This window comes from Lissotriton helveticus, chromosome 9 (genome assembly GCF_964261635.1).
Source record: "Lissotriton helveticus chromosome 9, aLisHel1.1, whole genome shotgun sequence".
Classification (NCBI taxonomy): Eukaryota; Metazoa; Chordata; class Amphibia; order Caudata; family Salamandridae; genus Lissotriton; species Lissotriton helveticus.
The window spans coordinates 553844482-553859584 of NC_136070.1; positions in this window are offsets into that span (position 1 = coordinate 553844482).

Below are 15103 nucleotides of genomic sequence, written 5' to 3' on the forward strand. Positions count from 1 at the left end.
TTTCCTCACATGAGGACAGTCCCCAGCACCGTCAAACACACCTGGAAGTTGCCAACGCAAAACCTCCAATAGACTTTGAAAGTTACAGAAGAGACAAAAAATGAATAGGTAGGGGCTTATTTATGAGCCCTTGTGTCACTTTTGCACCGCTGGTGTGTCACTTTTTGTGACACACCAGCAGGGTAAAAAATGTGCCATTTTGCGTCATATTTACAAAGTGACGCATTTAGGTAGATGCGTCACTTTGTAATCCCCTGCGCCACATTATGCCTGCGCCGAGTAGAATTTATGCAGGGTGGGCGTTTTGACGCAAGTAAGCCTCGTAGAAATGTCGCAGTGAAATCTATAAGATTTCACTGCGTCACTTCTAGGACACAAATGCGTCATTATCTTACGCTAGCCTTGCAGCAGGCGTAAGACTAACGCAGGCATATTGAAATGGGATTTGCCCATGTTAAATGGCCCATTGCTGAAGTTGCGTCACTTTTGTAACACACTCCAGAAATGCATCATTTTTGCGCCTACAGATAGGTCAGAAACTCCTTGCGACATGATGCGCCATATTGTAAATATGACGCATCCAGCGTGTCGCAAGGAAGGCGCAATGTAAAGTGACGCATCGCTGTTTTCATGCAGCGATGTGTCACTTTTCGTAAATTAGGCCCGTAGGGGCAGATTTACAAGCCCATTGCGCCACTTTTGCGTCACTTTTTCAATGTTAAAAGTGACGCAAAATTGGCTCAAGGGGCTTGTAAATCTGCCCCGTAGTGTTTAGGGGAGAGGGGGGATTTACTGGTAGATACCTTATCCTAGGAATGGAAATAGAAGACAGCTTAGGAAGCAGTGAGCAGAAACCAGTGAATGGGGCTCATTCACGCCTTAGGTAAGGAAGGACTGAGACAAGAAAGGAGAAGAGAAGATAATGAAAAATTATTAGGTGGAAAAGTTACTGCAAAAGCGGTAGCATAGTCCATAAACTGGTGGGTTTGGCAAGTATGCAGCAGTTCCAACGTTAATGGCCGTGGAATGGATAACAGCCCTGATGCTGGCAAATAAAAATATCACACAACTACACAGAAATTGCGTAGCTAAAATAGACGTGATATTCAATGCAGGTGAGAACATTCTTTTCTCTGCTCCATTCAACCTTGAACATAACCAATCAACTCTTTGACATATAAGGATTTTGCTCTCCAATCTAATATGTCATAAAGATGCACTTTTACCTAGCAGGAAACATGCAGAAATTAAGGGGGAAAAGCATGAGCCCAACCCAGAAACAAAGCGTGTCAGATGAGATAGAATCTCTCCATACCTGGAGTGTAGAGTAACTTTCTCCTGAAGCAGAGAAGCCTGAGGCTTGTGATACCTTTTAAAGGTGTTTTGGTAAAGAAATGTTCCTCTTTGTCTTGGGGTTAGTGGTGGCAGCTGAGTGCTACTCAGCAACATGGAGACACTTCTCATTTAGTGAAGGGTACAGTGATAAGGAAAAGGGGAGATTGGGTACAGAGGGCCTCATTTACGAGAAGTGGCGCATCGCTCCATGAAAGCAGCGATGCACCACTTCTCAGTGCACCCTCCTTGCGACACCAATGATGCATCATATTTACAATATGACGCATCATGTCGCAAGGAAGGACATATAACTGACTTGTCTGTCAGTGCAAAAAGTGGCGCATTGCTGGAGTTGTGTCAGAAGCCTTCCGATAGATTATTTCAACAACAGTCTAGAAGTTGGAATATTGGACAACGAAATATTTAATGAGCAGGATGATGGTTTTTCTTGACTAGTTCTAAGGATAATACACTGCATGATATTGATGATTATGGTCAAAGAACTTGCGATTTCGTGGGGACTGATCTAGGAGGAATACATGATAAATTACAAAATTTATATGACAAGATTGTGGATCGGTTGCTGGGATTGCAGACAACTAATAAGGATATTCTGAATAGCAGATTATACATCACCACAGATTTTGGGTCACCTTCTGAAACTGAACTAAAGAAGTATTATTGAACAGTCATACAATAGATTGTGGCGGATTAGAATTCTGAAAGCCCTGAGGTCGTCCGATCACGGGACGAAACGCGTCGGCTGTCGAAATTGTTCTGTGAATTATGAAAATCTGTCGAAAAGAATTAAAGAAATCAATGAAAAACTGAGAAGACGTCTCTATGGAATATGAATCATTGTGACTTTTTGTTAAATATATTTGGTTTTGTGCATATGTGATTAGTACGCTCCTTCCTTGTTCTTTTAAATTTATCTTGGTTGTGGGGAGGCTGGCGGTACCTCTGAAGGGGGTTGAGCGTATTCATTAGACATCATTTTGCAAAATTGCCCTGCAGTGTGACCAATTTAAACCCCACATCGCCCAATTCGTATTAGTAGTCAAGGTTGCAGCAGGAGAAGTTCGTGAGCATCCTAGATCGGGTGGAAGCAGAGTGCTGAGGGTCTTGGAAACTGGTGTGCAAACATGAACGGGGCCACTTGGAAATGCCCTCCACAGTTGGACTTACAGGTAAGTCCGGTGGGTCTCCTTGGAGGGAGGAGGTTCCAAGGGCTTTGAGACCATGGGAGCATAGCTAATTGGTTGGTGCTGGGGTCGGTGGGGCTGGGTGCAGAGCAAACAAGTCAGATGAGCGTCATGCATCTTCAGGATCATTGCGATCAGGAGCAGGCAGATTGGAGAGGCGATCTTGGCACAGCTGGGCCACTCAGGAAGTGGGTTTTGGGTGACTTGATGTACCTTGATGGGTGCCTGCTTCTGGTACTTTGGGAGTCCAGTGTGGACTCATCCAGGTTTTTACCATTGGCGGTCCGGTACCCTAGGTATTGGTACCCGCGGCTCTGGTAATCCTGGTGCTACCAAACTTGGTAGAGAGGCAGAGCTGGCCCTCTGAAGCTGTTGTACCTCTTCTTACTGTGGTGCTACATCAAGGTCGTCGGGGAGCAGCAAGTCGACAAATTAGACTTCTTGGGATCAGTGCTTGCAGTGTGCAGGGGAGTGATACCTTCAGTCCAAGAGAGTTGCTCCGTGATTTCTCAAAGGCTGGAGGTGTCCCTGGGTTCTTGGAGTTCTTGCATATTTCCGTACGACACAGCTGCAGCAATTGTCGAGTTCTTCTTGCAGCAGGCAGGGTTTCGCGTTTTTTCTTAATACAGCAGGGCACCTGATCTCACGCAGCAAGTCTTATTTTGCTTGGTCTTCTTTGTTCCAATGAATCTGAGGTTCCTAAAAACTTATTTTGGGGGAGTTACAAGGGGAGACAGGTAATAGCCAATGGGCTTTCTACTTTTAGGATCTCTACTCCCTCTAGTGACCACTTCCTGTGAGAAGAGGTAGTACCCTAACCATGACGGGTGGTTTTCTCATCATCTCAAGATGCTGGAATTTCAGGAGATGGTGTCATCTTGCCTGTCCCACCCTAGGGCTAATTTTCTCACCTTTCCTCCTGCCAAAAGAGAATCAGGAAAGGGGGCTTGGTGTCATGGTGTTGTCTTGCAGGAGGGGCCCACAGCTAAGGGGTACACATAGTGCCTCCCTTACCCCCTTGGTGTATTGCCGAATGTCTGGAATGCATGTGTGCCTTCCACATAACCAGGACTAAAACTCCCAGCAACCCGGGAGGTTGCAGACATGAAGGCGTTTCCTGCAAGCAACCATCTGATTGAGGGTAGGATACAAACCCCTCCTCTGTAATTGCCAGGTGCTTGACAATCTGTTCGGGTATTCAGCCTTGTACTGAGAGTATCCCATATCGTGGCATTCTCGCTGATTGCTTCCTTCTGGCATCCTCCGTGACACTGATGTGCTCTCCGATGGGTGTGTGTGTGCGGCGTGATCTGACAGCGTCTTTGAGGAGGAGCGACTGCTGTTAGGCCGCATTCAGCTGTACTGTGCAGTGGTTGTGGTGGAGTCGTGTTCGGCAGCCCTGAGCTTCAGCGGAAGCTCTCCCTCAACATTTGGTACCCGCCACCCGTCTGGCTTCCTGTTTATTCCTCCTACATCTGCCAGACTCAGACATGGGTTTCTACGAGGACGCAGAAGTCGTGCGTACATCGTGAACCCGAGTCTCCTGAAATCGTCCCCGCTAATGTGAATCAACATCAAGTGGTGATCTCCAGCAACCAAGACAAAGCCAGCAATGTGCTTTTTGAGAGTGTTTACCACTCTCCTGGTTCTTTATACTTTATTTATGCTCATTATTTTGTACATTTTGGTGCTTCTTTGGATTCGTGTTCACTCTGTGAGGCAAGTGTACTCTCTGGGACTCAATTTACCTCAGTAACTACCTCTTCTCACTGCAGCCATTGCAGACTAGTGGCCTAGATCCGTCAGGACTTTCTGCAAGGATCTCGCTAACATTCCAGGTTGTGCTGTGTGAGACTTGAATGTGAGTACTTGGGAATACAACTGAGTGGCGTTTAGATGGTTTTGATTATCTGTGTGTGCCTTTACATTTCTGTTTCCTCTCTTGCATACAGGGCTCCAATCCCATGGTTGATGGTTCCCTGAAACCATAGCAGTCCTCACAATTCATGAGGGGTACCTGACCAAGGCCTACCTGAGACACTTTTCAGCGTTTTTAAAAAAAAATTCCATTCCCTTTTCCCCTGTGCATTCCCTCGCAAAACCATGATTAATAAGCACTCTTTGGGTGGTAACGTAAGGGGGAATAGTAGAGGACACTTCACGCCATCTCCCCTGCTTGGCAGCTCCGAAGGACAGTGGTATTTCAATCGGGTAGCCTTTACACTTGGCCTCTCCTACTATCTGGGGGTTCCTGAGTTGGATTTCAAAGGCAGCATTGCCTTTGAAGCTTCCCACCATGGAAGGCCATCCTGTCCTGGAAGAGATGTGAAACAGCCCCGCCCGGAACAAGTATTGTTTCTGTGCTCTGAGAGCAGTAAATCTCACCCATGGCATCAGAAATATGTGTGGTGATGGCAGGCTGGTGACAACTGGCCAGAGACCCTGCTAGTGTTTGGTTAGTTTCAGGGATCCCTCTAAAAGGGTCTCCTGTGTAATGTATTAATACATCCAGCATTGACATAGGGGATGATTTATTAAGACAAGATGTTTGGTACCAAATATCTTAGACATCAGTGAAGCCAATATGGAGAGGAAACTCATGTTGACAAGTATCCAGCCCAAGCACTCCTAATGGCTTCCCTGTTCACTTACAACATCACAGAATGGACTGGATGTTGTAGTGGTATTTTTGCTCATGCTGATGTACCCACACATAAGATATAGTTTGCGCTGCCTTAGAGCTAGATGCCAGAAGTAGGAGTGACTTACATATATCTTATGCAGTGTAGGGTTGGCATAACACAGATTCAACCCAGATTTGGGAATGGGGTGAGTGTCTGAAAAGTTTCAGCGCTCTGTCCATCATCTCCTTGTGTTTACACAGGGCTGTTTGCCATGTCAACTCTTAAAGGTCTAGCCACTAAAATATCTGACTCAGATTTTGTAGACTATATGAGATCTTTTGATGTTGTGGCACTACAAGAGACATGGCTAGCAGACCCCCCACACCTTCAGGGATACTTGCGTTTCTTCACTGGAGCAAAAAGGACAGCCAAATATGGGCACCTCCAAGGCGGCCTAGTAACCTTTTTTTCAGCCACAAGTGCCCTCACGGTCAAAGAAGTTGGACCATCTTCTTTAGCGTCATTGGCAGTAAACTTTCTTTTGTCGCAATTAAAACCAGGAAATGTTGAAACTGACTTTACCTTGATCAACGCCTATGTCCATCCAAAAAAGAAAACAAAGGCAGCCAAATATTTATGTAACTTCCTGGAAGAGTGCATAAGGGAAAGACCAACAACAAACCTCGTGCTCACCGGGGACTTTAACCTCAACCTCATGGGAATCACGTCAGATGATGAGATTCTAACTCAAAATTCAACTTGGGATATTCCATCACAAGGGAAGCCACAAGTATCCAAACAAACAAAACTAGGAAAACAGATATTAGAAGATCTGGAACATTTCAACATCAGAGCACTAAATGGAAGGTTTGCTGGAGACAGTCCTCCGGCCACAACATTTCACTCGACAAGAATCAGTACTATACTGGATTATACTTTTCTTTCATTACCTTTTTTTCAATATACGACCTCATTCCAGATAGGTGAAAAAACAGACAGTGACCACTGTCCCCAAGAAATTGCCCTGAAAATTGTGAAGCCTAAATTTGAGCTACCCTCAGCACCAAAAGAGTCGGTCTATACCATTAACCTTAAAAAAATCAAATACTTGGCAGCAACTGATGAAACCATAATAGAAAGGGCAAAACAGCACTTATGGGCCCGTACTGGATCTAGTGAAATTGCAAAATGGGAACAATTCACAAAAACTATGTCCATCCACGCTACAAGACCAAAGACATATGTCAAACTGGGCCGCGGCAGCATGGAGCAGTTTACGCGAGAATAAAAAGAGAAAATTAGGGGCACAAAAAAATCAATTTATCATATGATGAGAGAACTTCAGCAGAACCCCATGGATATACGGAAACTAAAAGCAACGCTGAAAAAATAAAAATGGGAAGCCAATAGATCTGTAGAGGATAACATGTGGGCAAGACTACCCTCTGACACCAAACGGAATGATGGGGCAAAATTTTGGAAAACCATAAACTCCTTCATAAGACCGATGCATGACGGAGTCTCTTCCAACATCACAGAAGAAGCATGGGCAAGCTATCTTGGAAATCACTTTAATCAGGTCATGGATAACAACTTGGGGTTAAAACCCGATAGTGTGATGGATAACCTCATCGAATATAATAGCCACCCCAAAAGTGCACCAGCATCCAAGATGGTCAGAATCCAATTTTAAATGATGAACTGACAGGTTTACAAAGCATCATAAAGTGCCAAATCAAGAAAGGAAAGGAAGAAGAGAGGGAGCCCCAGGACCGAATGGAATTACGCCCTTGCTTTACAAACAAGATGTAAATGGTTGGGCAGCAGTACTCGAACCCCTTTTTTTTGGAGATCAGAAATTTTAACAGTTACCGTGTCTTCTCTACGCAGACGATATAGTCCTAATAAGCCACACAAAGGTAGGGCTACAACACCTTGTGTATACAACACATGGCTATTCTGAAGCAAACGAACTGACTAAAAACTTGGAGAAAACACAGACAATGACTATTAGTAAGAACAAGAAGAAATCAACGTTGTGGTACTGGAACAATGCACGAATTGATGACGCGTCAGTGTACAAATACCTAGGAGTAAAGATTGACAATAGCGGACAGTATACTGTACAGAAAACGAGCATCTGAGGTAAAGGGCTTGCTCTGTCAATCTCTTTAAAAACACTAAACAGCAAACTCTCTGGGCCCTCCCTTCTACCTCTGGTACAAGTAATTCGTGCTAAACTCCTACCAACAATCACTTATGGGAGTGAGGTACAGAGAGGCAGAGACGCAAAGACCCTCGACAACACAATTATAGCTGCATACAGAATTATTTTTAGCCTGCCCAAACGAACCTCCCCAGCAAAAATTAGGCTAGAGTTCAGTGTCCTACAACAGCTCCTGGCAAGATAGGGGGCCTACATCACTATCTGGAATAAAGTAAGGAAATTCAAACAAGGAACTTGTTGGACTTGGCCCTCTTGGCAGGGTCAGCCCTGAACTTTTTGCCTTCCTCCAATATTCTCTCTGACCTGTTTTTGTTGGTTTAATGACTCTGGGCACTTTACCACTGCTGACCAGTGCTAAAGTGCATATGCTCTCCCAATGTAAAATGTAAATGTGATTGATATTCCTGATTGGTTCATTGGATTTACTGTCAGTCCCCAGTAAAGTGCACCAGGAGTGCCAGGGCTTGTGAATGCCAATACTGCTAGTGGGCCTGCAGCGCTGGTTGCGCCACCCACAGAAGCAGCCTTTTAAAATGTGTCTAGGGTCTGCCATTGCAGAACCTGCGTGCAGTCTGGTACTGTCATGCTGGCTGGGCAAGTGCACACACTTGCCAGCCCCCAACCCTTCCCTTAACTTCATATTAGTCACCCCTATGGTAGGCCCAAGGGCAGGGTGCATTGTAAGTGTAAGGTAGGACATGCTCTGATGGGTGTGACATGTCCTAATAGTGAATTACTGTCAAATTCGTTTTTCACTATTGTAAGGCTACCTGTTCTCTTTAGGCCAGATGGGCTGCTGGAATTATTACACTCTATAATCCCAGCAGGCTCAGGGAACATGGCAGAATTTTTTTTTTATTATGCCTGAACTCAGAATAATATAATACTTCTTTTAGTAAAGTTTATTTTAATATCCTGTGTTTGCAAATGCTACTTTTAGAAAGTAAGCATTTGCTTGCCTAACCATTTCAGCCCGCCTCTGCAGTATGTGTATCTGACTGTCTGGGTTGTGTGAGTGACAGGGCTGGGGGATGACAGGTGGTGAATGCAAGGATTACACCTTAGTGGGAGGTTGGAGTGCCCCTGGACTCTTAATCAGGCTGTGCTCTGCCACCACAATGCTGGCTCCGCCCCCCTGGGGAGCGACTGATGACTCAGCCTGCACTTGGCCCAGGAAGGGCGAAGCACTGTCATCAAGGTACTCCTGGTTGCCCCTGTCCACACAATGCTGGCTCCGCCTCCCTGTGGAGCGTCTGATGTGCCTGCCCTCACACTGAAAGCAGAAGCCAGAAGTACCCCCAACAAGTACTCAGAGACTGAAAGCAGTTATGCAAAGGCCCCCCTGGCCTGAGAAGACAAAAGAAATGCTGTATAAAAGTAGGAGCCCTGCTCCTTCTAAATCAGAATCCTGTTTCCCACAAAGAACCTCTGCCTGAATAGAAGGAGAAGAAGACGCTGGAAGGACTGGCCTGCTGCTTGCCTTGCTGAGGAAGGAGAGGAGAAGACTTTGCTAAAAGACTTTGCTGACTTGTGCTTGAAGCTTTTCTCCAAGGGCTTGATTGAGCTTGCCCCCTGAACTGAACCCCAGGACCAGTGGGTTCTCCTGCGCTTTGGCTTGTCCCTTGCCTGAGGCCGAGTATCTCCTCCCGCCGGAGGTGAAGTCTGCCCCCTCTCGCCCCCTCCTAGGGCCGTGGTACCCGGGAGCCAGCCTGCCCTCTTGCCCTTGAGAACCTCGCTCCACTCGGAGTCGCTCTCTGCCCCAGTGCTAAGGCCGGCCGCTCCTCTACCCCCGCCTGCTTCACGGAGCCCTTGAGTGAGACTTCAGCCCCTCCCACTGGAATCCCAGGGACGCGAGCTGTCTGCAGCCTGGACGGCTGCCCGTGCATTTCCTTTGCACCCGGCCGCCCCGCTTGCTCTGCCCCCCAGGAGAGGCTGCGCCGCACTGAGAAGGGAGCCCCCTCGCTGTACCGTCGGTACTGAGGGCCCCTGTGCTGCGTGTCACCCCCGGAGATCCTCCGCTGCTAGAAGTAGTCCCAAAGTGCTATCCGGACCGAGTCGCGCTGCCGTGCCCGACTCGGCCCAACCCCACAAAGAAACAAGTCTCCGTGAAGTGCATCCAATCATCATCGGGCTCGGGGCCCGCAACTTGTTCTTTCCCCGTTCACCGGAGCCGCTCCTTGCCTTGAAGTCAAAGGAGGAAGTCTGCGCGCCCCCACGGGTGAGTGAGAGCTGTGCGCTCCGTCCACACTCCCCGTTAGCTCCCCCTGACTGCCGCTCTGTCCTCGGAGCCCTCCCGCACCGCCGAGCCGGCTCGCGTCTGACTCTGTCCCCGAGCCGTGGGGAAGAGCCGTTCCCGGCACAGGCGTGCCCACGCCCGATGCGTGAGCCGCGGTAGGGTCGGGGTCAATTTCCTCGCAGAGAGCGAGGGAGGCGCTGCGAAGCACGCCGGAGGCCCGGGGTTGTTCCAAAACCCCCCCGAATCTGAGAAAAGGACCATTGGGGAGAGAACTGGGACAAGGAGACTTGATTTAGAGACAAGTGGAACAAAGAGAACTGTTGTTGGAGCATTTAACAAAGAACTCCCCATTTTGAACTGAAACTAAAGAAAAGCTTGCCTATTTACAATCTGTTGGCATACAAAAACGTTATTGGTCTTGTAATAAGTCTGAACTGCATATCTACATTTTTACTTAAAGGAACGTATTTTTATATATTCACAGCCTTGTGTCCATTTGTGGGGGGATTGGTACATTTTACTGTGTGTGTTATTACAAATGCTTAACTCCATAACGCCTGAAGAATAGCCTTGGCTGCTCACGCCACGCACCTAGAGGGTGAGCAAGGGTAATTCTAAGGGGTCATCCTTCGCCCTGACTTAGAGGAGAGGGCCCCTGCTCGTCACAAGTGAATACTTGCGCCAATCAGAGACCCCGAATTCTAACATTGGAGGCAGCGGTGAGGATTTGCGAATTTGCATTTGTAGTTGACATACAGTGAATTGCTGATCACCACATAGTGAGAGCAGACCTATAACGCAGACACAGATTTCCATTTTTTATAATTTTGCTGGGAGATCTCCATGTTTTTTTGAAACGTCATGCCTGGTTCAGTGAGGATGGAAAAGGCAGCAACCAGATGCCTGTCGCCAGAGGAGTTGGCAGACAGGGCAGCAGACAGGGCACATGCAATGGAGATGGCAAAGTTAGCTGGACAATTGGAAATGGAAAAGCAAAAATTGGCAATGGAGGCGCAAAAACGCCAAAGAGATCACTTCTTGAAAACTTCTTGATTTGGAGCTTAAAGCCAGGAGAGCTTCAGCCCCGCAACAAGAGATATGTGTAGCTCAGAGACTGAGCTTTGCTGAGTTGGAGGTGGAGTCCAGCTCAGCTGGTGGCAGCAACATTCAGGTATCTAGTGCTGACAGCATAGTGCGCCCACCTAGAGATATGACACCTGACTTGGAGGGGGTTAACATACACCAGGAGGTTCAAGGGCATGAGGTAGCTCCAGTAGTGCGCAGCGTCCCTGAAGGGAATAGGGTGGCTGGCGTAGGAGTTCATGGTCCTGGTGGTGGGAGGGATTCCCCCATGGTTGAGGTCCTGGTGGAGTGTAAGGACCGCCCAGAAGAGTGTGGGTTGTGTGACAGAGGCAGTCCGCTACTGTCTGGCCAATCTCAGGAGAATGGTGTGGAGTATGTGTGTGAGGCGCTGGATGGTGAGGTGAAGGATAGTTTGGTTGACCCTGCTAGGGGGCTGTGTAATCCAATTGTGGGTGAGCATATTGTAAGTCCCAGTTTTCCAGAGCTATGCCAACACCTGTTTGAGAGTGAGTTCTCTGACCCCAGGGAGCTCACATTGGAGGCAGACCTTGTGGTGGATTCCAGAGGGTCTGGAGAGGCATTGGGGTGTGACCCTGTGGGGGGTGGCTCAGGTATCTTCCAGCCCAGAGTGGTGGAAGTGGCGCAGAGTAGCCCAGCTAGGTCCTGTAGTAGAGAGCGGGGTGTAGGTCCTCACGTCCTGTCCTTAAGGGGAAGGAGTGAGAATGGGTTTTGTCCCAGTAGTGCCCAACCTCAGTCTCAGAGCCTGGATGGTTCTTTAAGGGAACACCAGGTGGGGAGCCTAGGCTGTCCGGATGAGTTACCCTCTGAGGGGGATCCCCCAGTGGCTAGAGAACGTGGAGGCTCTGTAAGCAGAGCTCCAGTAGTTCTGGTGTCTGGCAGTACCGCTCCAGTTGGGAGGGTGCAGAGGTCCAGATGGAGGGGTGAGAGGGGCAAAGAGTCCCCAGTGGAAGAACCAGTGGGTCAGAGGCCAGCTAGAAGGGCTGCGTCCCCAGGAAGTGACCATGGTAACATCACTTCTGTCCTGGGGGATCTTTGCGCACTGTCAGATGGACAGGGGACGGGAGATCGGTGCCAGGCAGACTGTCACACAACACAGGAAGTATGTGTTACCCTCAGGGGGGGCATGTGTGCTCCCCAGGAAGTCCTGGTGCACCAGGTGAGTGTTCAACGGCAGGGTTGGGTCCCTGAGTTGGAGAGCCAGGTTCTGGTGTTGTCTGACCTGGAGGGTGGGACCACTGTAATCAGTATCCTGACCCATGTCACTTCTAGGGGTACCACTCCAGTGGGGAGTGGGCAGAACTCTGGAAGGGGGTGCAGAGGGAGGGAGTCCTCGCCTCTGACCCCGGTTCAACTAGAGGGTTTAGACCCTAGGATAGAGGGCCAGGTGCAGGGTGTCCCCCCTGACCTGGTACTAAGCATGGGCGGATTTTGCGAATTGGCAATCCACGAACTTGCGTATTTACGGATTCGCAATCCGCAAAATCCACGAACTCTCGCGAATTTGCGGATTTTGTTTTTTTTGTGTTCGCAAGGGTTTCTGCCAGTTCGCGAGGGTTGTGTACCAGTTCTCAATTGCGAACTTACTTGTCGGCTCGCAACGGCTGTGACTATGTTGTTTCTACGTCTGGTTCATCATCACAGGTTCACAGCACCCTCTGTTTCAGCACTGCCACCCTCTGGTACACCCATGCCACCCTCTGGTACATCACTGCCACCCTCTGGTTGGTTTATCACTGTAGATTATGGGGGTAAAAAAAAGCAAGCACACCTGCCCTGCTTCAACTGACATGAATTAATTTGGGGTTGATTAATGTGTCACTGAATTTAAACTTCCAGTCTGGCTGGCACCTGCTTCCTTATCTGTAATTTGCTTTCTGTTGCAGTGCAATTTTTTTTTCACAGGACCTTTGTGGCCTACTTGTAGCTATTCTCTGAGCCTGCTGTGAGGGTCAGAGCAGGGTCATAGAATAGTTGCAAGTAGGCAACTGAACTCTGAAGGGGCCCCTCAAGAAGCACTACAGGGAATGGTTACTAATGATAAGATTGAACTTTTGCACCTGCTGAGTGCTTTCAGTTTTGTCTGTAATTGCTTTCTGTTGCAGTGTAATTTTTTTAACTGGACCTTTGTTGTATACTTGTAGCTATTCTCTGAGCCTGCTGTGAGGGTCAGAGCAGGGTCATAGAATAGTTGCAAGTAGGCAAATGAACTCTGAAGGGGCCCCTCAGGAAGCACTACAGGGAATGGTTACTAATGATAAGATTGAACTTTTGCACCTGCTGAGTGCTTTCAGTTTTGCAAAAATCCAAATATCCAGCAGCATCCACAAAAAGTAATCCTTCCAGGTCAAGATCCAAATCAAAGTGACCATCACATGAAGAAAGCACTGGGAGGAGCCTGCTGGACAGGAACAGGAAGTTGGAGACTGTGGGGCACTTCCTTCCTCAAAAATGGACTCCTTGCAAAGAAAAAGTGCAGGCAAATGTCAACCTGAGGAGTTATTCTGATAAAAATCATAATTTTCAAGGTTTATGCTGCCTGCTGGTGGATTTCTTGTGCGAAATTGCAAATTTTGCAATCTCGCAATTCCGAGATTGTCGCTGCCCGCCGCATCTACGTGTTCGCAAGTGTTTACTCCCGCGAAATTGTATAGTATTCTAGTTGGCAAGTGCAACCAAGCAAAAAATCCGCTTCGCGCGGATTTTACAAATTTTCGGCAAGTTCGCGAGAGTTCGCGGATTGCGAATTTGCCGAAAATCCGCGAACGGAACGGATTTTACGCTCATGCTAACCTGGTACCCCAGTTGCAGGATAGCACCCCTGAATTGGTGGGAGAATTGTGCAGATCACCTGCCACAGGTGCCCTGACAATTCTGGAAGGGGGTACCACTCCAGGTGGGAGGGTACAGAGCCCCAAGGAGGAGGACCGGGTGTGGGAGAGCCCACCCCAGTCTTTGGTCCAGCCGCCAGGTACAGACCTGGGGCTGGTGGGTCAGTGCCAGGATGACATACCTGACCTGACAGGAGGGAGAGTGGACAAAGGGTGCCAAGCACCTTGGGCTACTGCCCCCCGCTCTCTGAGGCCACAGAGGTTTGGGAGCCCTGAGAGGCAAGAGTCCTGGGTCTCAGCCCTGACTACTGTCAGTGGCCACTGGGAATTGATGTCGGTCTGTTGGGACACACCTGTGAGCAAGTTAAGGTTAGAGGCTGCACAGGTGGTGTCCACAGAGGAAGAAAAGGGTGCCCCATGGATTAGCGGGGTGGACCCTGAGAGTATGGACAGAGGAATTGAAATAGGTTCAGATTGGCATAGAACAGGAATGTGCCCCTGCTGTTGCGGGCCAGGTCCATGTTCTATCGCCCAAAGCAGAGAAGCCCATCACAGTGGTGATTGGTCTACCCTGCATTTTGGCTGGAAGGGGGTTGTGTTGGACTTGGCCCTCTTGGCAGGGTCAGCCCTGAACTTTTTGCCTTCCTCCAATATTCTCTCTGACCTGTTTTTGTTGGTTTAATGACTCTGGGCACTTTACCACTGCTGACCAGTGCTAAAGTGCATATGCTCTCCCAATGTAAAATTTAAATGTGATTGATATTCCTGATTGGTTCATTGGATTTACTGTCAGTCCCCAGTAAAGTGCACCAGGAGTGCCAGGGCTTGTGAATGCCAATACTGCTAGTGGGCCTGCAGCGCTGGTTGCACCACCCACAGAAGCAGCCTTTTAAAATGTGTCTAGGGTCTGCCATTGCTGAACCTGCGTGCAGTCTGGTACTGTCATGCTGGCTGGGCAAGTGCACACACTTGCCAGCCCCCAACCCTTCCCTTAACTTCATATTAGTCACCCCTATGGTAGGCCCAAGGGCAGGGTGCATTGTAAGTGTAAGGTAGGACATGCTCTGATGGGTGTGACATGTCCTAATAGTGAATTACTGTCAAATTCGTTTTTCACTATTGTAAGGCTACCTGTTCTCTTTAGGCCAGATGGGCTGCTGGAATTATTACACTCTATAATCCCAGCAGGCTCAGGGAACATGGTAGAAAATAATGTTTAGTATGCCTGAACTCAGAATAATAAAATACTTCTTTTAGTAAAGTTTATTTTAATATCCTGTGTTTGCAAATGCTACTTTTAGAAAGTTAGCATTTACTTGCCTAACCATTTCAGCCCGCCTCTGCAGTGTGTGTATCTGACTGTCTGGGTTGTGTGAGTGACAGGGCTGGGGGATGACAGGTGGTGAATGCAAGGATTACACCTTAGTGGGAGGTAGGAGTGCCCCTGGACTCTTAATCAGGCTGTGCTCTGCCGCCCCAATGCTGGCTCCGCCCCCCTGGGGAGCGACTGATGACTCAGCTTGCACCTGGCCCAGGAAGGGGGA